Source organism: Pleurodeles waltl, chromosome 11 (assembly GCF_031143425.1).
Source record: "Pleurodeles waltl isolate 20211129_DDA chromosome 11, aPleWal1.hap1.20221129, whole genome shotgun sequence".
Lineage (NCBI taxonomy): Eukaryota > Metazoa > Chordata > Amphibia > Caudata > Salamandridae > Pleurodeles > Pleurodeles waltl.
In genome coordinates this window covers 250,083,258-250,109,364 of record NC_090450.1, presented here as the reverse complement: position 1 = coordinate 250,109,364, position 26,107 = coordinate 250,083,258, and the positions used below count along the sequence as shown (strand labels likewise).

General features: G+C 45.1%; 1 protein-coding gene across 7 annotated transcripts in view; it reads left to right on the top strand.

Annotated features, from left to right (window-relative positions):
* MFF (mitochondrial fission factor) overlaps positions 1-26,107 on the top strand; it is a 198,777-nt gene that overhangs the window by 16,416 nt on the left and 156,254 nt on the right. For all 7 annotated transcript variants that reach the window (XM_069213504.1, XM_069213502.1, XM_069213503.1 and 4 more), the window contains exon 2: positions 10,425-10,489. The gene's annotated coding sequence lies outside the window, so the exon portion shown is untranslated. The remainder of the gene's footprint in view (positions 1-10,424; positions 10,490-26,107) is intronic.

Genomic DNA, 26,107 nt, shown 5'->3' with positions numbered 1-26,107 from the left:
TCTTGCCCTCCAAAGAGTTCCTCAAGTCTTAGATGGCTTGAAGTGCAGAGGCTGTGAAGTCTGGCAGGGCGGCAAACACCAGATCCAGATGCTTCGGTTTGTTGACGCAGAAGGTGATCCTGGCAAATTTGTCGATTTTGTCCTGAACTGGGTAGGTGGTTGACTTGTCTTTGATCATGATGGATGACCCTTGTTGTGCCGGGTAACTTCTGTAGTTACTCCTCCATGGCTCTTTGGACACCACGCCAAATTGAAAGGATGAGTTGGGGCTCAGGGGGTGGCCTCCGTGTGAGCAGGTTGTAGTTTACTCTGACTGTAGCCTTTGGTAAGGTGGATGTAGTTGCAGTAGGGGAGCCCAAGGTTTCATCAAGAGGACTCTGTGATCTTTAAGCTGGCCTCCCCAAAGGCCGCCTCCTAAGGGCTGTGAGGCACTCATCGGTGTATCCACCCCAGAGATGTTGTGATGTGGCAAGGCTGTGGTGTCTGAGATGGGAGCCAATCGCCCGTGGGCCACGAGCCAGTTCTTTCCAGGGTCGGGGATGCGCTCTAGTCGATGGGGATTATGTCACCTTCACCTGTCAGCCTGGTACACCTCCCTCGTGGTACTAGTTTCTCAGAGCTGCCCCAGGGCTGAGTGAACTTGCTGTAGGCAGGTGGACCAGCCACTCACTTCAATGTTTCGGATTAGCTTAGCCGTGCAGGGCAGCAGTCCAAAGTGTGGCTCACAAATCAAGCCCCTTCCCTCCAGCACGCTTGTCAGCCTCTCTGTAATCTATTGACTGCCCTATTGACCTTGTGTATACATCAGAAGATGTACATAAAGTTAGTACACTCCAAGCAGAAATGTCAAGGGCAGTGCCCTTCCCCAGAGCAGGAGAATTTGTGGGAGATTTTGACTTTGCCTGGCCTAGGGTGATTACGAATCCTAATCTACATTACAGCAGGAGCCGCCACGCCTGCAATACCAGCGCAACTCTCAGCGTATAAATTGCTCCGGCTTCCCCTGCAGCGCAGGAGACTTTGTGGGAGATTTTTAGGTGAGTCAATATCCTCGAAGCCCATTCTCGTATTCTTCTGAACGAGTGGGACCCTGTACTTCCAAGAGAGACTTTTTGCTTGAACTTTGCGTGCTTAAGCCCACTTGATGATTGGTGCCTATATCGTAATAGGGAAAAGGTTGCTTTCTTGTTCTTTACTTGTTTATGTAGTCAAAAGAAGGATACCAGGGGAAACTCCTGTTATGAGTTCCCCTGGTAAACACACCATGATTGACCGCATGCTATAAAGAGCAATAGGGAGGGTTAATGCTGAAATTGAGCTTTCAGAGAGAAGTTTCTCTTTGGGCCTTGTTACGCCCCAGTTGTTCCCATACTAGGAGAGGGGAATTCTCAACTTAACAGCCCTTCCCCTGCAAGAGTTTTAATCAGCATGCCTGAAACGCCAGAAGACATGGGAAACCAAGTTCTAGACTCAAGCCCACCAAAGTGTTAAAAAATGTCAAAGGTACAAGGAGACCCAAAGGTTAAGATAGAGTCCTAAATCCCATAAAGTCACACAGAAGCAGCATGCTGTGGTAGACACCCAGGGGCAGGCAAGAGGGATTTTTACTGCATACCAATCCACAAGTGAATCTACATGTGAAGACATGACTTCTGTTCTTTCTAGTCAAGACCTTTTGGATCTGTTCTCAGAAAAAAAAGTAAAGAGTCCTTTAGAGATGTTATAAAGCAGGGACTTGCCCCTTTATTGTTACATCTAGATGATATGGTGTTCCAAATAACAGCCCTCAAAATAAGTTAAAGAGAGACAGGTAACAGGAAATGCGAACACCATCCATCCAATGTGATCTTTGGGGCACATGCCTAAAAGCTTGAAGGCCAGGATAAAATGAGGAACCCGAGTAGGGAGATGAAATTAGCACATACTCCCCTAGCCTCACAGACACTTTAGCAACCATTAGGCATATCAAACAAAAATACAAATAATAAACCAGGATCACAAGGAAAAGTAGATGGGAAGGACCAACGCCTGTGGGTTATCCCTAACTTCCTCTGGAGTGTACCCCTTATACTGTTATTTTAAAGGATGTGCCAGTGCTCACAAATGAAAATAATGAGGACTACACAACTCTGCTAAATTAGACTGTGCACTAGGTTAAAATAAATTCCGGATGGGTGGGGGCCTGACTCGGGAGGTGGCGCTCTCAAACGAAAATAGTGAGGACTACACAACTGTGCAAAATAAGACTGTGCACTGAATGAAAATACATTTTGGATGAGTGGGGGACCTGATTCGGGACGTGGTGGACGTAAAGACGACTCCATGGTTTGGAGTCTATCCAAATGAAACTGCAGGGGATTGTATATGAAATGGGTTGGTATAAACTAACCTTAAGTGCTTGAAACCTTTATTACGGAGCAATGAGAGCCCTGTATTACTTGCACAGAATGGGGGGTGGGGTTGTTAAATTGGTGGAGACCTTTCATAAAATAATCTCAGCAATTGCAAAATATCTATGTATCCCGGCTAAAGATATAGGAAGGATGGGACTAGACATAGGGTGGTTCAACTCCCATTGCACCAGAGCAAATCAGGTCCTAAGGAAAGGTCTGCAAGAAATCCAGAGAAAGAGGGAAAGATTCTGGGAATTAAGAATAAATTATAAAACAGTGCTAGCTAGAAAAACAAGCATTTGCAATGCAATGGGTCTTGCGTTTGCTCGAGTTAGAGCTTTTAGCGTTGTGAATTCCTAACTGGACTTTTCTTGCCACATAAATTGAAAATGAAAAGTAAAACATTTGACAGAAGCAAGCTGATTCAAAGTGCCACCGCTGCCATGAGAGTGTGTGTGTGTGTGAGAGCTATTGGGTCTTTGTGTGAGTGTCTAGAAAGGATTGCGTCTGGAATGAAAGGAAAACCGGGGGAGGGGTCATCACACGCTGTAACAGGAGGAAGCGTGACGTAGCGTGATGGTCAACAAAAATGTTCACTTAGTTAAATCGCTTGGGGAGGGCACTCGGCACACAAAGGAGGGACATTTCAAAATATGCACCAATAAAAATGAAGCAATTAAGACAAGCACAACAAAGAATGAATAACGAGTGGGCCTGGTTAAAAGCCCACAGAGAGGTTATAACAGGCTAGAGCGCTCAAACCTAAAAAAGAAACTTCAGGAGCAGGCATGGATAGACCTAGAGAACTCTTTGCCAAACATGGAGGTTTCAGTTCCATCATTTGCCTGGATTACCGACTTCGAAGGTATTTTTAACCCAAACAAGGTTGCTTTTGATGTGTCCCTGGGTCCCCTAAGTACCATCAATTTTTAGCCCTTGAAGTCAATTACCATGGAGGAAGTTAGTGTAGCCTTAAAGAGTAGTGCTGTTGGAAAAGCCCACGGCCTGATAGACTCCAATTGGATGCCTTTAAACCATATGCATCCCTATTGGTCCCGATTCCAACACACATTTTTAATGCAGCGGACAATGACTACACCCCGAAATCCTGGAGTGATATTGTGATTGTTCCTATTCTTAAAAAAGGGATAGAGGCAATGCTAGATGCTATAGCCTATATCGCTTTAGGACTCCTCTGTGAAAATCTTGGCTAGCGTGATTTTAGCTAAGTTGGGCACATGGGCCCAGGAAAAATTTATATTGACAGAGTAACAATATGGGTTCAGGAAAGAAATGGGTACCATGAAGCAGGGAATACACTTGCACCTCTTCATCAACAAATACACATTTGCATGGGAGGGACACATTCACCTGTGTTTTGCAGATTTGTGGTGCCTTAGGATTTTGTGAATCATTCAAAACGTTGACAGGTGTTAACTGAAATGGGCGCCCCAAAAGACATAATTTGACACCTTTCCCAGGTACACGCAATCTTAACATCTTGCTTATGCCATGGAAAGAACAGGGAATGTGTTGAAAAGTTCCTGGTGACTCTGGATATCAGGCACGGATGCATGTTTGAAACTCTTATTCTTACCATATATAAATGGGGTGGACAGCCTCCTGCAGAGTATAAAAGCCGAAACCCCCAGGGTGTGTACCCATGTCACCCTGCTTTTACTTTATGTAGGTGATGTAGGGCTTCTAGCCAGGACAGAAAATGGTCTCCAGAAATCGCTAAATTATTTTGTTCCTTTTATGAAGAGTAGAGACCTGAAACTTAATCTAGCTAAGACTTCTACAATATGATATTGTATGGGCATATTCTAACAGGAGATTCAAGTTTATCTGGTAAATGTGAAAAATACTTCTGACAGATTCCTGTTGAGTAGATTACGTCTAGAGCTGCTCCAGCCTTCCTTAAAATGATTCAAAACATAAGAATGAGTGTGACTGTCGGGTGTAGTTTAAGAAAGTGGAGATATTCCTAAAGGCCAAAAATGTAAACTCCCAATTAAATTAATTCTGTTTGCACCTCCTTAAAGGTATTCCTCCCTCAAATTAAATAATTTCACTTATAGGATGATACATCTAACTTACAAACCTTAACTCCCAGAATGACTAAAAGCAAAGGAAACACTCCCAAACTCTAACGTCATCAACTGCCCCACTAGCATTTACTGACTTATTGTGATATAATAGCAGTGACGATCGACAGCATTGAATTCCCTTAAACCGTACCACTGTTATTACTTACAAATGCGGTATATCTACTGTCTAATATGTAGTCCCATCTATTTTGGAAAATTACTGTTTTCAAAGTATTCGCTTTACAGTTCTATGCAGCCTGTGTACTTGATAGGCTGAATGCAGTATGTCAGCAGTGTTTTAGGTCACAGTAAGAGCTAATATGGGCAGCAGATATGAAAGTGTGGTGTGGCAAAATAATTGGAATTCTGAGGAGAGTTTCTCTTAAAAATTGAATTTGCAAATACAATGTTGCATGAGCAGTGATCTGATGCCCCTTCGGTAGTAGGAAACAAGACTATACTTACTTCTTCTCTTGTTATGAGGAAAACATGTGTTGCCCTGTTGTAGAAAACTGGACTTCTCTTTGCAGATGCCCCCCCCCCCATTTCCTGCCTCCATTTGAACCAGAGGATGCTGGTTTTCGACTCTGACAGTGCACTGAAGCCTGCTAACCAGGCTCCAATGCAAGTGTTCTTTCTCCTAAAAATGAAATATTTAATTGTTTACAGTTGGCACACACTTTACCACCCCTGTAAGTCCCCAGTAAATAGTACCCCTGATACCTAGGGAATGGGTCCTAAAGAGCGTCCCTAGGGGCTGGAGCATGTATTATGTTACCCTAAGGAACCCCCATACAAAGTAAATGCAGTCTGCCACTTCAGAATGCGTGAAATGGTGCAGACCATTGTGAAAACATGACCTTGTGTGTGCAGTGCCCAATATGCAAGTCACCCCTACAGTAGGCCTTAAGAGCTCTAAGGCAGGGTGTATTAAAATACATGTAAAGTAATGTCTGCATGAGCAAATATGCCCCTGTGATGTCTAGATCTATTGTAAGATATTGCAAGGGAAGAGGAAAGCCATCTTAAGGTTTGTCCTGTCACTGGTCATCCCAAGCTACCCAGCTACATAATGGCTTCACTGAAACCTGTGGCGTTGAGTATCAAACACCTCATCTTATTAAATCCACACTGATGCCAGTATTAGATTTATTATTACATGCACCCTGAGGGCACATTAGAGGTGCCCACTGAAACCTACTAGTCCTCTAGAGTGCTGGCTAACTGGTATCGACCAGACTGCCACCACGGACAGGTTTCTGACCCCCTGGAGGTGAGAGGCTCCAATCTCCAAGGCCAGAAACAATGCCTACTCTGGAGGAAGGTGTTGTCACCTCCTACAAGCAGGATGGATAGTAAATCAGCATACCACGGCCAGAGGCTTCAAAGCCTCTGCCATTTTTGATGTGCGACCCTGGCTTCCCCGGACCTGGGGAATGTCACCCTCTGACCTGCGGCCCATTTGGCACCATGACAGGTGGAAAATTAGCTAAGCAAGGAGGCGTGCAGCACTACCAGGCTAGTCACACCACTAAGGTGGGCAGACTGATGTGCTCCACAAAGGAAGGGTTCCACCATCTTGTTTTTGGTTGAATTAGGAATTCAAGGACCGGGTTATGCCCACTCCCCACAGGAAGTGGCCATATAGGTGGCGTAGTCTCTCCAAGGGTAAGTAGCCCATTGTCTACTACCCTACACTCCCCTATATTGAGTATTTAGGCTGCCCCCTGACACCTGGAACTTAGATTGCATGACTACAAAGAGAAGAAGGACAAAGAAGAGCCGAAGACGCTAGAACTGTGGACCAGCTGAGGAACTGACGCAAAACCCCGCTTGCCTGCTTCTGTCCCGACAATTGCAAAGAATCGACTGGTCCCCCAGCTGTGCATCCACCCAAAGCCTTGGAGGACTCCCAACATTTCACCCCCAGGCAGCATCTCCCTTGGAGTGGAGGAGCCACTTCCCTGCACCAGCAGGACCCAACCACGACTGTCCAGTTCTCCATTTTGCTGACCATCGGGTCCACTAAGGAAGCAGCTTGCCAGGAAGAGGATCCTGAGTGTCCAGGAGTGCAGTCCAGTCTACCTTATCTGTCTTTGAGACATGAACCTGCCTGGGGCCTCCCTGCACCAATACCTGGAGTACCCAAACCAGTTGGGAGCACTAAGACTTGTTTAACACCCATTCCAGCCACCACGCTGCCAAATCCGACCTACCGACAAGGGACGTCAGCATCACCAAGGCCAGAACTGAGTGGCCCTGTGGTCTTGTCCCCTCTCTCCACCCCCCCATCACCAGGTCGACCCCAAGAAGTGAGAGCCTCTAACGCCAGTGACCTGCTGGGCAAAACACCTATGCACCTGAGCCTCCACATCCTGGGGTCACTGAAACCGGTGGCGTCTCTCTGTGGAACTGAGACCCTCTAGAACCGAGCCCCCTCCTTGGGTTCAGTCTGACTGGTCCCCACTTACAGCCCTTTTTTTCTAGGTACAGCTCGCATTGCCTTCAACGCACTGCGTCCAAGGCATCCACCGCCAGGAGCACCTCTACACCTGGACACACCAGGGCAGGTAAGTCCTGTAGGTCGATTACAAGTGACCCTGTGCAGTGTATGTTTTCCCCGTAGGATAACATTACTGCATTTGAGGCTCATGCCTCAAATCTGACAGCTGTTTTTTCTGTGTTTCTGAAAATCACTAACTCTAAAAGTACTTACCTGATCATGAAGATCTTGGTGTCTAAATTAATATAAAGATTTGTTATTTTTCTAAATTGATCTTGAGTTTCTTCTTGAGTGTGTGTTCAACAAATGCTTAGCACTACCCTCTGATAAGCCTAAAGTGCTCTCCCATACTACCACAAAACAGAGCATTTACGATTATTACCTTAACCACTTGGCTGGCAGGCTTTTTCACCCCTCAGGTGCCAGGCCTTTCTTTGGCTATTTGGGGCAGTTCGCGCTTAGGCCCTCATTACTTTTTACCCACATAAGCTACCCACGCCAAATTTGCGTCCTTTTTTACCAACATCCTAGGGATTCTAGAGGTTACCAGACTCTTTGGGTTCCCCTGAAGGAGACCAAGAAATTAGCCAAAATACAGCAAACTTTTTGTTTTGAAAAAAACAAAAAAAGGTCTGCTTGTGGTTTTTTTTTCCCTGAAAATTACATCAACAAAGGGTTTGCGATGCTAAAATCACCAGCTTTCAGGAACAGCCAGACTTGAATCAGAAAACCCAATTTTTCAGCACAATTTTGGCATTTTACTGGTACATACCCCATTTTTACTATTTTTTTGCTGCTTTCAGTCTCCTTCCAGTTAGTGACAGAAAGCTAAACATTTGTGAAAAGTAGACAAAATTCTGAATTCGGCAAGGGATAATTTGTGTAGATCCTACAAGGGTTTATTACAGAAAATAACAGCTGAATAAAAAATATTGAAATTGAGGTTAAAAAAACAAACAATTTTTCTCCACGTTTTACTTTGTAACTTTTTCCTGTGATGTCAGATTTTTTAAAGCAATATACCGTTACGTCTGCTGGACTCTTCTGATTGAGGGGATATATAGGGCTTTTAGATTCATCAAGAACCCTAGGTACCCAGAGACAATAAATGAGCTGCACCTTGCAGTGGGTTTTCATTCGGTACTGGGTATACAACCATTCATTTGGTGAAATATAAAGAGTGAAAAATAGGTATCAAGAAAACCGTTGTATTTCGAAAATGTGCACAAGATAAGGTGTTGAGAAGCAGTGGTTATTTGCACATCTACGAATTCTGGGGTGCCCATGCTAGCATGTGAATTACAGGCCATTTCTCAAATAGAGGTCTTTTTTACACATTGTCTTACATTTGGAAGGAAAAAATGTAGAGAAAGATATGGGACATTATTCCCCTGCCTTTACTCCTCTTGTTTCCCTTTTTAATCTTGGCCTGATCCTTTTTTTTTTCCTGAGTTATTAAATTATGATGCCTAAGGCTCAGAGCCAATTTTAATCTATCCGTCTCTCCTTTTTTGTCTTATCGTCAGTATTTTCTGCAGACCTTATTACATCTGCTATATTACCTTCAGTTGAGTACCACCACCTTATGTGGGGTGATCTGCCAGACATTGCAGTGCCGGTCTGACGAGGAGACTGCCCAATGATGACGCTTGGCATCCTAGTGGATGCTGGAGGGCTCTCCTGAAAATACTGATTCTTCTTCTCCCTGCATGCATATGTATTGGAGCAGTGTACTAATTTTGTTTACAGATTTAGGTTTGAGAGACTGTACACTGGACCATAATTCTCCCAGTCCCTCTCGCTTTTTTTGATTTGTTATTTTTACCACACATACTAGTTGGATTTGGCACAAGGGTGAGTGATGGTTCAGTAGATCAAATTTTATTAACAAGAGATTTCACAAAAGTAAAATGCACTGTTAATAACTGACAGGCCAAAAAGCGGAACCAGTGACTCGCAGCTCGTGAGCTGTAAAGCCGCAACAAGGCACCAACAGCTTTACAGTCCATTCACACACCTTTCATACATGACATGCACAAGACCATTCATGCTGCCAGCCGCAGGCCAAGCACATTACAACACTCGCATCAACAGGTAGCGCCATTCAAGGGCCCATCGCTTTTATATGCCCACATGCCTGATACAGCAATCACACCAGCTGATTGGGAGTGTGTGGACTGGCGTTTGGCTGGCACCGCCAGCCAAGTGCCACTCCACACACACTGCCAGCCAGGCGCCACCCCACACACACTGCCACCCCACACACACTGCCAGCCAGGCACCACCCCACACACACTGCCAGCCAGGCGCCACCCCACACACACCGCCAGCCAAGCGCCAGTCCATGCACCACCGCCATCACTTTTTGTTTTTGTTTTTAAACAACAAAGAAACCACTAATTATAAATAAGTACAAAACTACAAACACAAAAGCTGTAACTGAATACATGACAGTAATGTCAACCGTGAAACTGAAAATATGAAAATATCCGTCAGCAGTTTACGCTCACGGATTTCCTAATATATATTTCTGTGTGTGGTAGCTCCTGAAACAGCCACCCACACACAGCCCAGGCTTTGAAGGACAATTAGGACAGTACATCCCGTCTCCTTCCTGATAGCTGTGCAATTTGCGACCCCCCTTGCGAGTGGCGGCATTCACAGGGATGGTGGCCTGCTGTGGACAGCAGACCACCATGTCTGTGACTGCTTTTTAATAAAGCAGGTATTTTTTTTTTTTTTTTGTATTGCAGCCCGTTTTCCTTAAAAGAAAACGAGATGCATTACAAAAACAAAAAATGAAACGTTTTCGTTTAATTTTTTCAGAGCAGGCGCAGCCACTGCCTGCTCTGAAAAAATGTTTGCAGTTTCATTACAAATGGGAAAGGGTTCCATGGGGACCCCTTCCCTTTTGCGAATGTGTTACCACCCATTTCAAGTGGGTGCAAACTGCAATTGGTTTACAACCGCATTCGCGGTCACAAAGCAGTCTGGCATTGCACTGCGACTCGTAATTAGGAAGGGGACTCCCCTTCCTAATTGCGACTTGCAAACCTGTTTTGCGAATCGGTAACCAGGTTACAGAATCGCAAAACAGGTTTTGTGCATTGCAAAGTGCAGTTTGCACGTCGCAAAGAGCAAAATTCGCTGTTTGCAACGTGCAAACTGTTTCCTTCATCTGGCCCCAAATGTCATAGTTGCCTTGGGTCAACCCTTACCATTATTAGATTTAGTACCTTTTGAAGATGGCGAGATAAATGATTTATTTTAAATTGGTTTGGACAAAGGAGTTAAAATACCAGATACATCAGTCACATGTTTTAGACCGGGACTACACAAAAAACATTATGTTTAAACTATAACATCCTGAAGTTTAATATTTCATGGACATCAATATTTCTTTCTTTTTATAATTAGTTTTTCTGTTTGTCTTTTCAGAAAGAGAAGAAAGTCTGGGACTTTACTGATTTCAATGCAGCGTTCTCTATTTTTTATTTCCAACAGTAAGTACAAGTGTGTTTCAAAGTGGAAAAATGAGAAAACTAATCTCCGTATATAATCTTTTGTATGTCTACCCTCATACTCTAGGACAATGAGTCTACTGTACCTCATTGTGTCAAGGGACTAAAAACGATAAATTCGTTTGAATTGGAGAATCAACCAAGAGATACAAGTATTACCTCAAGTGATTCACTCCCAAGCATTTCTTTGTGGTTTAATTACATTGAAATGATGTACTGAATATTTTAAGATTTAAAGCATCATCATCTTATCACTTACCCAATTGTTTTGGAGTGCTAGATTCCTCTTTAAACAAGAGACTTTAACTGTGGCATGTTTTAAATATTTGTGTTTCAGCATTATGGATCCTGTGACTAAAATCAACTTGATGTTGTAATAAATGCATGTTTTAACCTAGAGATTGTTCCTTTCATTATTCTGTGCATGGTATACTGAAACAGAAACACAGCAAACTGCAGTTGTCTCATCCAGCCCTCCGTTTCCCGTCCTCCACACCGTGCTGCAGTGTGACTGCCTCTTTAAGCCTGTCTGTCTCAGTCCATCACAGAGAAGGAGCTTACTCACATGGACTTCTGCCTTTGGAGAAGTCCCAAGCCTGGCAACCAAAGCAAAATATTTTGGAATGATATCTAATGACCTTTGTTCCCAGATAATGGCAGGAGTGAAAACACAGAAATCCAAGCATACTTGTGGAGAAAATGCTGCCTTTTTCTGTAATCTGTCTCTCATTGAATGGCAAGTGCCTTAGTTCTTTCAAGGTTGGAATACTGCAGTATCATTAGTGCTGGACTCCTGGAATCACACATCCAGGAATTACAGAGAATTCAAAATCAGGAAGCCAGAATGTGCTGATCCTCCATGAGTGCAATCCCATCTTTCCGAACTGGAGTGTCGTAAATTATATATACCACAGCAAACTATCGCGCTTTAGGTATTGTTTGTCATGCACAAGGCACTTCAAACTGGCCCACTTTGTGTAATCTGGTCACATGTTATTGCGCCAGGAGTAACTAGAGGCCCTTACATGCTTCACACCTCTACCTAGGAAAGACCAGATGTTTAAAACATAGAGTAAGATCAAGTAAAAGCCTCAGAATTTGCATTAAATGAATGAATGAAATAATTCTTGTTTGTACAAACTATACCCAGGTGGAGTATCTTGGCTTTACATGGAGTTGACATCAGACCAAGAAGAGAGAAACATTAAGTTGGAAAAAACAAATATTTGTATAGGTAAAAACTCTCAAAAGTTTGTGCTAATGAAAATGTTTTAAGGCCCTTTCTAACAGAGAGATAGTTATCTTGCATGAGGTGTGATAAAGGAAGAACATTCCACACCTTTGCTTCCAAAAACGAGAATGATCAGGAGCCAAATCTAGATTTCTTGAAAGGTAGAATTTTAAGAAATTGTATTTTCTGTGGAAAACGTTGTCATGACCTGCAAGCGCCTGGATACCTTATCTGGTGATTAGCAGCGCTTTAGAAATCCTTATTGATATATAACCAATGATGCAACAAGTGTTTTTTGGTGGTGTATTGGAATGAAAGGTAAAATCTTTTTAATGGTCCTCAGAGGGAAGAAGGCCCAGGAGGTCACTGCATTGGCATGGTCTGTATAGGTAAGTTTGTCATCCATCAATATTCCAAGGTTTCGAGTCTTCCTCGCGCAGGAGTAGGTAGGGAGCCTATTTCCCACGGCCAGCAGGTCGGGGTCCAAAAGGAGGTTTGAGCTCCAAACAGTAAGACATCAGTATTTCCTGAGTTGAGCTTTAGGCAGTTCTTGTCCATCAAGGAGTTAACAGCCTGCATGCAGTCACAGAAACTGGACCCAGTACGCTTGAACTCATAAGCTAGGTAGACCACGATCTGGTTATTGGCTGCGTACGAAGTCAGCGAAAAAAACAAAGGTTTTTATCAGGTCAGTCAGATGCGTGACATAGGGACCCTGTGGGACCCCAAATGGAAGAGAGAAGCGATGTGCGGTAAAACCGCCCAGGAGGACCGACTGCTGGTGGCTCAAGAGGAAGGATTCAGTAGCTGCTGAGAGATTGAGTAGGTTAAGGACTGCCCCTTTCCTCTGGTCGACTGCCAACCTAATCTCTTCGGTAGCCTTGATAAATACTGCCTCCTTCTTGTGCCCTCTACGGAGACAAAACTGAGTGGCGTCTAGAAGGTTGTTACAGTGAATGTACTCGACAAGCTGAGAGTTCATAATTGTTTTGCTACTTTAGCTGGCAGAGGTAGGCAAAAGATGGGGCTATAGTTGTTTGGATCTTTGGGGTCTAGAGTATCTTACTTTAGGACTGGGAATACTGAGGATTTCTTCTATAGGGATGGAAAAGTGCCATACTTGAACATAAGATGGCCGTGAGCATTAAGGCAGTGGTCTCTGCTGCTAATTTAGCTACTCTTTGAAAGGCACGGATCCTGTAGGGAACCTGAGGTGGTGGAACTGAGTATTGTGATGACATCCTCCAAAGGGGAGGGGCAAACTCGCTGTTCTTGAGGGAATGGCAAGGAGGATGAGGCAGAGAGAGAGAGAGAGGGGCTGCAGAGGAGAACCTGATATACACTGCTTCCACTTTTAGTAGAAAAAAGTTGCCCAGTGTGTTGCAGAAGGATTGACTGGTGTTGATATTTGTTTTGGTATTCATAGTCAGCTTAGCGACTGTGTTAATTCATATATTTTTTTTTTTAAAGAAAACATAATTTAATTAATTTTTGAATTAAACAATGAAACAAGTAGCATTGCATTACGTTTTGTAAATATACATTACATTTCACCAGAAGTACAACATCCTGGGGACTGAGCCCCATGCATTCCAACATAATAACACAGTGGAGTGCGAGATGTATAACACACACAAAGAATTCAATAGGAGGCATACCCCAGATGCACCTTCAGAGGAACATTCCAGAGTAGGAGTACCCAGAGGCCCCTCCAATATCCCCTAATCGATTTCATAGAAGACTTCCATTGATGACATCTATGGGTTACTCCTGCAAGTCAGTATCTGATCCCTCAGAGGTACTATCATTGTCATCAGCCATAAAGTTATTGGGAATCAAGCTCCAGGTCATGACATCATGACAAATGGTATCCCTGTTAGGGTCCATCCTTTTCAGGTGTCTAGGGGTTACATAGGTTCAGTGTAAGAAGTTAAAATGTTATAATTTAAATCTGTGGTTACAGGATACTCTCCTCACCAGATCACAGGCCCTGGCCCAGTCCGCGCCCACTAAAGATTCCCCCAAATCTCTGTCCCAGGCCCAAAAAGCTATATATGGGTGATTTTCTGTGTCATCTCGGAGTGCCTTATAGAACAGAGTAATCAGGTGTCACCCCTTGGCCCCATTGAAGCAACCCACCCAGTATTCTTGAAGGCTAAGGGCGCACTTGGAACCCAGCCCAGATCTCCTTGGCAGTATTTTCCAGCTTGCTTTATAGGAGGAAGTGCCCCACCCCCACCCCAAACATGTCCAGTGCTTCTTGAAATGTGAGGAAACCCTCTCCTGGGAATAAGTCCTCAGCTAAATTACATTTTCCATTGTTCCATGGACATTTCGCTCTATTTTGCGTGAAAGGGCACCAGATCCCAAAGTTTGAGTTCCCTGTCAAAGGGAGCTCTACGTAATACTTTTGTCATCACCATCTCCCACATTACCACTGTATATTTTACCAGGAACTGGACTGGGTGTTCAGAGCGCCCCCACTTCATCAGTAGTCAAGGGAGGGTATCTCCCTGTATCACACCATCATATAACTTCTTCTCCCAATTATTAGAGGTAGTCGGTCATTTTACCGCATGCTGTAATGTGGCTGCATAATAATTATAGCGAATGTCTGGGAGGGCAAGGCCCCCGTCCTGTAGGTCATGCTTTTGCGCCAGGAGCGCCACCCTGCTTCCCCCCTAAAACACACACCAATGACGGGAGTAAAATATCCAGTTTATGAAAAAACTTCGGTCGGAGTGGGAACAATGCGTTCTGCACACTGTAAAGGCACTGTGACAGGAAAACCATTTTCGCCATCGCCGTCTGACCCATTAACGCCAATGGGAGTTGGGACTAGAAGGCAACTGATATCTCCAATTTTGTCAGGGGTGTGTTGACATTCAGGCTCCTGATGTCATTCTCTGGGGGTTTTACTTGTATCCCTAGGTACTGGAATCTTTATGTCTCCCACCAGAGTCCCAAGGCAGGCATTTGGGCCGAGGTCCTTCCGACCAAGTTCCCAGGTGGGTAAAGGATTGATTTGCCTGCATTCACTCGCAAACCCGACATCCTTCCGAGGGTTGTTAGTAATCCCATCAGCACCGGTACCGAGCGTGTCAGTGACCTAAGGTGTATTAGAGCATCACCCACATATAATGAGACCCCACATCCACATATAATTGTCGTATGTTCACTTGTATGCCGTACTGTGCAAGATCCCTGCGCAGCCATATTGCCAGTGGCTCAATGGCAATAGCGAAAAGCAAGGGCGACTGTCAAGACCCTTCAGACCTGTCATGCCATGACTACGAAAGGTGCCAGAAAAGTAATCAGAATGCCGATGAAGGAGTCCTCAGTGGAGGCAGCGTCGTCCAGGCTGGAGTAAGATCTGCCAAGTCGTGTTGCACCTTTTACAGAAAGGAGGTTGAGAACAGGAATCCAAGATGTCCACCATTTGGCAGACAGTGAAGTTGCTGCTCTATTGTTGCATTAGTCCAGTTGCTAGGATACGCACACAAAGCCTGAGAGCTTTGCCCTTCAACTGCGCTTTGACAGAAGTCAGGTGTTTGGAGAGTGACGAAAATTTGTCATTGCAATTATCTTGATAAAGAAAGAAAACACAAGCGTCGCAGCGAACGAAAACCCAGGAAGCAGAAAGCTAATTCTGAAAACTAACTTTATTGAAGGTTTATGAAAATTCTGTGGTAAGAACATATATGACAATTTAAAGAGCATTTAGAGAATATAAATTTGTTAACAACTCAAATAATATGGCATGCTTGACATAACCAACTAAACACAAGAAAAGCTGTACAGACAATGTGTACGATTATTTACCTTACGAGGAAGCTAATAAGAGATAGTTAACTAAAAAGTAATTCCTCTTCGCCTGAATTCAAAATAATAAATAAGTGCAAATATATAGCAACATTCTTGAGCAAAGGAAAAGAAAAGTACACAGAGGCAAAAGGACTCAAACATTTCTCAGTTAAGAAGCGGACAATTCTTCTATTGAACTGAGAGAGTTTATCTTCTAAAACTTATTTCCATTTCAATAACAACAGTAAGATAACGGAGAGAGAGGCAAAATTCCCAGAGAGCTCAGGGTGAGTGATTATAGTATTGCTGGGTTGAAACGATTAGTTGTTAAGTTAATTAGTATATATTAGTGTATCCTCATTAATTGTGACAATAATCTTTCACATGCCGTTCAACAGCTAAACCAACATTGTGTTCGCAGTCCGCGCCTTGATGAAGCATCATCTCTGAGGCAGTTTCTCTAAATCACATTCCCTTTCCCCTTCCAGGGTGCTCCATACGGAGATTAGTTTCATTGCGAGTAGTCTAGGTTGGGATAGAGGACCAATCTTCCTCTCCTGAGGAAATCAACTCCAGGTATCTGACAGCGACAGAGGACACCCATGTCTAGTCCCCCTCCCCACCTCAGATAGAATACCACCGACCCGAACCATGGGCTCAGTGTAGAGCAACCTCACCCAGCTACAAAACAGAGAACCCCATGCAAGAATCCCATGCAGTGCAGCACCACCAAGTATGGCCATTCAACTGTATCGAAGGCTTTCTCTATATCTAATGACATCTGTGCTAGATCTTGAGCACTATCCCTAGTCTCATGTATTGTGTGTGTTATTCTGTATACATTAAAGGCAGTGCTGCGTGTGGGCATAGAACTGCAAACACAACCTATGACAGAACACTGATACTGGGCAGGCAGATACAAAAATAACACATTGACACAGAAAGGATATTTGCAAAGGCCCCTCAGAATCATTTACAATTTTGCCCCCAGATCTTAACGTATTCACGAGGGCACCCCCTTGCTTCATAGACCGGCTTTTCTTGTCTAGCACACCAGTCCACTCCTCTCCTCCAACTCGATAGAGTCGGTGGAACAGCAGCCTTTCAACCCACCGCAGTGTCCGTTGTGGCTACCATGAGGGCAGTGCTCAGAACAGCCAATTCACTCTGGTACCTTCCATGGCCCCCAGTATCACAGGCAACTTTCAACTATTCAGCAGCTTAGTTCAATAACGCCTAATAGGAGGACACAACCATATCATATGATAAAAGTCTGCCGGTGTTGTAGGGGTTTGCCAGAAGTCCTGCTCGATGTAGTCTTGTGGGGAGAGATAAACACCATAGAGGTAATATGTTTGTATGAGTCACAGGCGGAAGGATATGGAGATAAGACGTGGTACCATTAGTGCGTCTTGCCATTCTTCCTCCTCCAGCTGCCCCAGCCATCCTTCCCCTCTCACTCTACATGAGTTAGGCCCTTTGGGGCATTGTTGATCAGCATTATATATATCTCGGACACCCCCCTCTTCCCGTCGCTCTCATGAGTGATTTGGCCTCCAGCGGGCTATCTACTGGTAGGGGGTAGCATCTGTGAGTTGTGCCTGGAGCGTGTGGCAAAGTTGCAAGTATCTGTAGAATTGTTAATGTGCGAGCTGGTAGGCCATCTATAGCCCTCGTAAGGAGCATAGATGCTTGCCCTGCTATACATCTCCCAGGTGTGAAATTCACAGTTGATCCCATTTATTAAAACCTTGCAGCGCTGCTTTATTTCTCAGCCAGGTGCCTCTCCAGAGAGGGGTTCGCTGCGTCAGAGTGGTCACCCACCTGATGTGCCTTAGAGCTGCCCTCCGTGCAAGAAACACCATCCTGGTCCCTGGCGCTAACTCCTTGGGAATCGGTGACCCATAATGTCCAGTACCTTGGAGAAGTCCAGAGTATTAACCTCTAGTTTATATGCTAGGTCTGACCACCCCTCCCTCATGAACCAATCATGTATGACCAAGAGTTGAGTCGCCAAATAGTACAGATGGAGGTTGGTCATGCCCAACCCTCTGTCATATGGGCCTCGTTGGCAGTGTTGTAAAGCTATGCGATGTCTAGTTCCCTTCCAGAGAAAGGATGTTATAGTTGTATCAAAGGTGTTGAACCAGGAGCGCGGCAGTGGAAACTATAGATTTTGCAAGATATATAAGAATTGCAGAAGGATCATCATCTTGAAGAGTGCTATACGATTTAAAACATTTAAAGGGAGAGAGCACCATCTCATCAGGTCTGCAGTTGTACATTGCGTTATTGGCCTCAGATTTAGGGCCCAAGCTAAATCAGGGAGTTGAGCCACCAAAATACCCTGAAATTTTAACCTTAGTCGCCTGTTGGGCACTGTGTCCTGCCAGGCAAAGCAGTCTCGGGACGGCAACAGGGGCACTATTATGGATTTCAAAGAGTTCACACGGAGTCCTGAAGCTTCCTCGAAGCATTTCAAGAGATGCTGGCTGCGTGGGCCGCCGTTAACCAGGTCTGCCAGATATACAAGAACGTCATCTGCGTACAGTGCTATGCGGTCATTGTGGTCACTGCTCCACCTCCATCCGCGGAATAGGGGTTCTGTCCTAACTAAGTGTTCCAGTGACTCAGTTGCCTGGGCGAATAGGAGGGGGGAGAGCAGGCAACTCTGTCCCTTGCCGTGGCATATGGGGAAGATCTGGGACATGGCCCCATTATTCAGCACCCGGGCTTCAGGATTGATGTATAGTGCCTGTACCAGCCTGCAGAAACGCGGACCTAGCCCAACTCGCTTCAACGCCAGATGCAGGTAGCCTCAATTCACTTGAGTCAAATGCCTTCTCGAAGTCCACAAAAAAACAAGGCAAGGTCCCAAGGCAGTTGATGGCGGTGTGCCAAGGCCACCTGGAGTCGGCAGATACAATGGCGCTTGCTGCGGTTTTCTATAAATCCACACTGGTCGGGATGTACCAGCAGAAATAAAACTCTCCTGAGACAGGCAGCCAAGACGGTGTCAAAGATTCTAACATTACTATTTATAAGTGAAATGGGGCTATAATCTGCACACATACAGGATAGGGACCGGGTCCTAAGGATCACCACTGTAGTGGCCTGGGCTTCCACCTGTGGAATGTGTGACACATGTGATCTCTCCTGTAAGCGTACAGGCCCATTAGCAAAACCTCTGATCACTGCCTTGCTGGCTGACCAGCGAGTTCCGGCTGACGAGACAAAGTGATTGTTAAATTTCACAGTACACCTGCAATTCAGGTTGTAGATAGCAGATACGGGCTTTGTTTTGCAGGTGCCAGGTGTTAAGTCTCCACAGGGGACGGAACCCTGTACCCGCAGACCCTATGTGCACCAAGAGGGGGTCATGATCGGCAATGCCTCTTGGAAGAATTTGAATGTCGTCAATACCACTACATTCTCCAGTTGGAGCAAGGATAAGATCTATTGTAGACTGTATGTGATGGACCGATGAGGTGTGAGTGAATTGTTAAGTCCGTGGGTGCCACTTTCTCCATACATCACTCAGTCCCAGGGATATGGGCCAGTCTGCTAGATCAGGGCTCAAAAAAGCTACTCAACCACTCCCTATGGCGAGTTTTATTTTATGAGGTTGAGCTATTTTTAGATAACACTCGACCCTTCTGAGGACAAAGAACAGGTGTTCGGTTCAGTCAGAAACTGAATTAGCAAATAAGATGCCTTTAAATCTTATTCTTGTCACATTTGCTTGGTGTTCAGAGACAAAGATCAAAAGGCAGTTTGTCTTCTTTCAGTGCAAATACTTTTCCTTCTGACTGAAGAGTTCCAGGATTTTGTAAGGTGAACTGTCTGACCCATGTGAAATGAAAGGCTTTTGGTATCCGGTTTTTACCTAAAACACAACATTTATATAACTAAGACAACTTTACAAGCATTTCAAAATATATTTCAGTAGCTGTGAAAGACCAATTTGTGTCCTTCTGTGTGATGAAAAAATCATTTTAATAGGATGAAAAAAAAGTCAGAGCACTTTACCTGGTGATGTGCAAATGATAAATGTTTTCTGAAACCCAATTTTCATAGATTATTGTTAATACTCTATATAGTTTTATCAATAAAGCTGCAAGTTAGTGGGAAGGATTTTGGACATTTCTTGGAAATTTACTGTCTGTAAATGACAGTGCGCTACCACATCATGCTTTAGTGATATAGGGGGTTATTCTAACTTTGGAGGAGTGTTAATCCGTCCCAAAAGTGACGGTAAAGTGACGGATATACCACCAGCCGTATTACGAGTTCCATAGGATATAATGGACTCGTAATACGGCTGGTGGTAAATCCGTCACTTTTCCGTCACCTTTGGGACGGATTAACACCTCCTCCAAAGTTAGAATAACCCCCATATTTATTAAAAATGATTGTTTAAACATAAACTGAGAAACGCTCTTGCTCTTAGTAAAGCTATTAGTAAACTAAGAGGCAAGCCATGCATGGGTCATGTGTACCCTATATGTGGTCCAAAATTATTATCATTGAGCAAACGTTTAGTGTATTTAATCGAACAGAGGATTTTTTTACAGCAGAAATGCTGAACTCACATATTTGAAGGTGCACTCATATGTGCGAATGAAGAAAAAGGCATCTGTAAAATACAGTATTTGCCTAGGATAACACAATTTGAGACCCGTTTCTGAGGGCAAGTACATTACAGTTAGGTTAGGTAGATTATTCAAGCTACTCGACCTGCAGGTCTAGTAACATTTTTATGATGTATCGAGGCCTGTAGATGCTTCGCTGCAGTACGCCGGGAGGCAGATGGTGGACCCGATGTATCTTTCTCAGGATCAAGGACTGCATTGAAGTCGTCCCCTATCAGTGTCTTCCCATAAGGAAGTTCTAATAATATCTTTTCTAAATCCCTTAAACAGCTTTGCACCGTCCCTGGAGGGGCATATGCACTCACAAAATTTATTGAGAGGCCCTCTGTCGTGTACCATGCTTGGTTGTCTTAATTAGTCACTTGGATATTATAAAGCACATTTATGTCCAAGTTGAGCTTAGCCTGGGATCTGTATGATGAGGCATCAGCTGGATCCCTTCATGATTTCGGCATAAGGCACACTATGCCTTCCCTCATGGTGGGCGATAACACTCCTTTTTCCCTAGCCTTGTGGTAGGCATCCAGCAATTTCATTCTTACAGTGGCAGAATAGGTTTGATAGAATTCTATAGGGAATCCATCCCCTGTGGAGCTTTGGATCTATTGAGTGCTTTAATTGCCTCCCCCAGCTTCTCCAGTGTGATTTCCCAGTCCAATTCCTGGGCAATATCTGAATCAAGGATGGGAACTCCCATGTCCTTCATGTACGTTTCAATCTCCTCAGCAGGTCCAACGTCCCCTGCTAGATATACCATCTTTAAGTGTTGCACAAAGGCAGCCAGTGTGGCTGCCCGGGTGGTTACCAGTGCGCCCTCAGAGTTGTGAAGGTGCAGAATAGGTGTGACCTTCTGTTCTCAGTGTAATAACCAGGCCAGCAACTCAGCTGACGTATCACCTTCTCTATGTAGACATTGCAGATAAGTCTGCAGTGTGCATTTATCTAAAGTCCTAATATCTCTCTTCTGAGCTGGAGGCCTGCCACTCTAATTTCCACTCTGTAGCTCCATTAGTCGATTCTCCCGATCCCTCAGATCCTTCTCTAGCTTCTTCGCAACCCCACATACCATACCCAGGCAAACTCCACCTGTCACTGCCTTTAGTGTCTCCCAGGCCACCATTTTTGTGGTGGGATATCCCAGTTAATTTTCAAGTAGTCTGCCAGAGTGGCTGCCTGTTCTTCCCTGCACACCATATCTGTCAGGAGATCTGGGGGCATATGCCTTTGGCGCTCTCAATGTGGTTTATCTACCCATCGTATGCGCATTATCACCAGCGCATGATCTCATAAATACCTCCTGAGGTGTGTCACTGTCTTCAGTTTCCCAGGGTCTAACCCGGCAACCAAGATCCTATCCAGTCTCCTATAGTTATCATGTGGAAGCAAATGGCTTGTGTATTGCCTACCCTCTGGATGCAGGGCTCACCAACCATCAAAGATCTCCAGATTGTGCATAACTATAGCTAGTGATTTTGTCATATGAGGTTAAGTCCCGTGTTAGGTAGGGTAGTGATCCCCATCCTAGTCCAAGATACACTTTATAATCCCCTGCCAATAGTATTGGGTGTCCCACATTTTCCTCCAAAAATTTCTTCATCCGATCAAAAAATCATCTGTCATCTGTGTTGGGGCATATCTATCGTATGTATTAAGGACAGTAAGTTCCCTACCATCCAGTGTACTGTGAAGTAGAGTGTAACGACCCTCCACATCTGTGTGTGTGTGTATGTATATATATATATATATAAAAAATGTGTAGGAAAATGCCACTGTTGGCATGGTTACCCCCTACCATTTTGCCTTTTGTTGATGCCAGCTTTGATTGAAAGTGTGCTGGGACCTTGCTAACCAGGCCCCAGCACCAGTGTTCTTTGCCTAAAATTGAACCTTTGTCTCCACAATTCGCACAGCCCTGGCACACAGATAAGCCCCTTGTAAATGGTACCCCTGGTACCAAGGGCCCTGTGGCCAGGGAAGGTCTCCAAGGCAGCATGTATTATGCCACCCTGGGGACCCCTCACTCAGCACATGCACACTGCCTCACAGCTTGTGTGTGTTGGTGGGGAGAAAAAAAACTAAATCGACATGGCACTCCCCTCAGAGTGCCATGCCCACAACCCACTGCCTGTGGCTTAGGTAAGTCACCCCTCTAGCAGGCCTTATAGCCCTAAGGCAGGGTGCACTATACCACAGGTGAGGGCATAGCTGCATGAGCATTGTGCCCCTACAGTGTCTAAGCAAATTCTTAGACATTGTAAGTGCAGGATAGCCATAAAGAGCATATGGTCTGGGAGTTTTTCAAACACAAACTCCACAGTTCCATAATGGCTAAACTGAATACTGGGAAGTTTGGTATCAAACTTTTCAGCACAATAAATCCACACTGATGCCAGTGTGAGATTCATTGAGAAATGCACTCAGAGGGCATCTTAGAGATGCCCCCTGCATGCCAGCCCAACTGCTAGAGCTAGGCTGACCGGTCTCTGCCAGCCTGCCACTCCCAGACTAGTTTCTGGCCACATGGGGTGAGTGCCTTTGTGCACTCTGTGACCAGGAACAAAGCCTGACCTGGGTGGAGGTGCCTCCCACTTCCCCCTGCAGGAACTGTAACACTTGGCGGTAAGCCTCAAAGGCTCTAGCATGGTGTTAATACGCCCCAAGGCACTCCAACTATTGGAGCTGCCCGCCTCTCCGGACACAGCCCCCACTTTTGGAGGCAAGTCCGGAGGAGATAATGAGAAATACAAGGAGGAGTCACACTTCAGTCAGGACACCCCTAAGGTGTCCAGAGCTGAGGTGAACCCTTCCGTAGAAAATCCTCCATCTTGGTTTAGAGAATTTAGCCCAGTAGGATTAGGGATGTGCCCCCCTCCCCAAAGGGAGGAGGCACAAGGAGGGTGTAGCCACCCTCCGGGACAGTCGCCATTGGCTACTGCCCTCCAGCCCTAAACACCCCCCTAAACTTAGTATTTAGGGGTGACCCTGAACACAGGAAATTAGATTCCTGACGACCTAACAAGAAGAAGGACTGCTGACCTGAAAACCCCGCAGAGAAGAAGGAGACAACAACTGCTTTGCCCCAGCCATACCGGCCTGTCTCCAGAATCAAAGAACCTGCATCAGCGACACATCCAGCGGGCCCAACGACCTCTTCCGACTCGGAGGACTGCCCTGCAAACCAAAGAACCAAGAAACTCCAGTGGACAGCGGCTGTGTCCAAAACAACAAAGAAGAAAACATCTTTAAAGGGACTCCCACCTCACTCCTGAAGCATGAGTCCCCAACAGTCTGACCCGCTGCCACCAGCCCGTATCCAGAGAAACCAACACTGCAGCAAGGACCCCCAGGCGACTCTTACGGCGTGTCCACCCAGAGACGACCTCCCTGCACCCCCACGGAGACTCCTGCAGAGAGAATCCAGAGGATGCTCCTGACCGCGACTGCCTGGTAACGAAGAACCCGTGGCCTGGAAAAAGCACTGCACCCGTAGCCCTCAGAACTGAGAGGATCCAACTACTGGTGCAGGAGTGACCAGCAGGTGACCCTCCTTCTTGCCCAGTTGGTGGCTGGCCCGAGAAGCCCCCTCTGAGCCCTGCCTGCATGGCCAGAGTGACCCCTGGGGCTCTCCATTGATTTCAACACAAAACCGGACGCCTTGTTTGCACACTGCACCTGGCCACCCCTGTGCCGCTGAGGGTGTATTGTGTATGCCTGTGTGGGACCTCACCCCCCAATGCTCTACAAAAAAACCCTGGTCTGCTCCCCGAGGACGCAGGTACCTTCCTGCTAACAGACTGGAACCAGAGCACCCCTAGTCTCCATAGACGCCTATGCTATTTGGGCCCCTCTTTAACCTCTGCACCTGACCGGCCCTGTGTTGCAGGTGCTGGGTGTTTGGGGTTGACTTGAACCCCCAAAGGTGGGATGCCTATTCCCCAGAGACTGAACTTGTAAGTGCTTTACTTACCTGACAAACTAACCTTTACTTACCTCCCCCAGGAACTGTTGCATTTTGCAGTGACCACTTTTAAAATAGCTTATTGCCATTTTATGCTAAACTGTGTACATTACTGTTTTCATTCAAAGTTCTATATTTACCTATGCCAAGTACCTTACACATTATGTACTTAGTTGATATCTGAATCTTGTGGTTCTAAAACAAATTAAGAAAGGAATATTTTTCAATATTAAAATTCTATTGGCCTGGAGTTTAGTCTTTGAGTGTGTGTTCCCATTTATTGCCTGTGTGTGTACTACAAATGCTTAACAGTACCCTCTGATTAGCCTACTGCTCGACCACACTACCACAAATAGAGCATTAGTATTATCTATTATTGCCGGTATCGACCGCTAAGGGGAACTTTGAGATAGTGTATATACAGAGCCAGCTTCCTATATATGTACTTTAAACAAGTCTGTTTTAGCTTCTTTTAACTTTTTAGCACAATAGGAGGCATCTTTTTCATCAATAAGAGTTTTGTATTTAGATAAACAAAGAATGTATTTAGCTTTTCCTGCAACATTATAAACAGTTGTCCATTTCCTTGCCTGTCTCCTGCAGCTTTGTTTAAGGGCTCTCAGCTCAGCAGTGAACCATGGGGCTAAAATGTTGGAACGTTTCACTTTAATTTTCTGGTGCCTCTGCATTAGCAGCAGTGTCTAGCCACTGCGTGTATTGGAAGGCATCTGTGTCTACATTGTCTGAGAGTGCAGTTAGTGATTTGGGTAAAAATCTGGCGAGGGAATCTTGTTGAATGTAGTGCCAGACCTGAGATGAGAAACTGATTGCACGGGTTTGGGTGAGTTGGGTGGGCTGATTTATTCACATGTCAAAAAGGACGGCACTGTGGCCTGACCAGACTAAAGGGAGAGTTCCGACATAACCAAATGCGTAGTTGTTGGAGAAGATTCCTTCAAGTGTGTGTCCTGCCTGGCGTATGCTGAAAGAAACCGCTTCACAGTGGGGAGAGGGGACAGGGTTGCAACATACTACGAGGTCTGCTTTATGAACTAGAGCTATACTCCCCCCCCCCCCCCCCCCCCTCCCGCCCCCCCCCCCCCCACACACACACACACACTTTCACGGGCCTATCAGACCTGTAGATGGCAAAACCCTCAGGTAAGGAGGCCAGAATATCGGGATTGCTGGCAGTTTCAGTCCAGGTTTCTGTTTTGATAACCAGGGAAGGTTTGTGGGTTTCCATAAATAGCAGGAATTCGGCACTGTGTTTTACCAGTGATCTAGCATTGATTAGAACACAGAGCATTCTTTCTCTGGGGATTTTACCTTCGATTAGGAAACTGCCGGATTTTAGAAACAAGACAGAATCTACGCCGGACATGGAAGGATGGTGGGACACAGACTGCGATACGTAAGCTCCGCATGTCTTGCAGATGTGGGTAAAGTCAGCAGAGATAGAATAGCAGTTAATATTGTGGGCAGTCAGTACCCTTACCTGTCTAGTTGTTTTTCTGTAATCCTGTATAGATTAACAGCAAAGTTGGAGAAGCTTGATTTCAAGACGTGTTTGCGTCCAAGAAGTAAAACAGGACTGCTTTCATTCTCACTAGTTTGAGTGAAAACTGTGTTGATTTTCAAATTCACCAGTTTGGTTTTCTAGCTTCCCCCTGTGTTCATTTTCTCTGTACCACACTCTTCTTGATCGCCTCCCTTTCTTCCCATACAGAAGGACCTTAAGTATCAGAGTAGAGGTCTTTAATTCACGTTTACCATATCCGAGATGTGTACCTTATGGTAGTTGAAAGCGCAGGAGGCTATGTAGCTGATGCCATGGACTGTGGTAAAAACAATCCTGTGTTATTCATGTATTATAAGAACATATTTTGATTAAAGTGTGACCTTGATAAAGTTCTGAATGCTTGATTACCAGGGACCCTTGTGTTTCTTAGTTG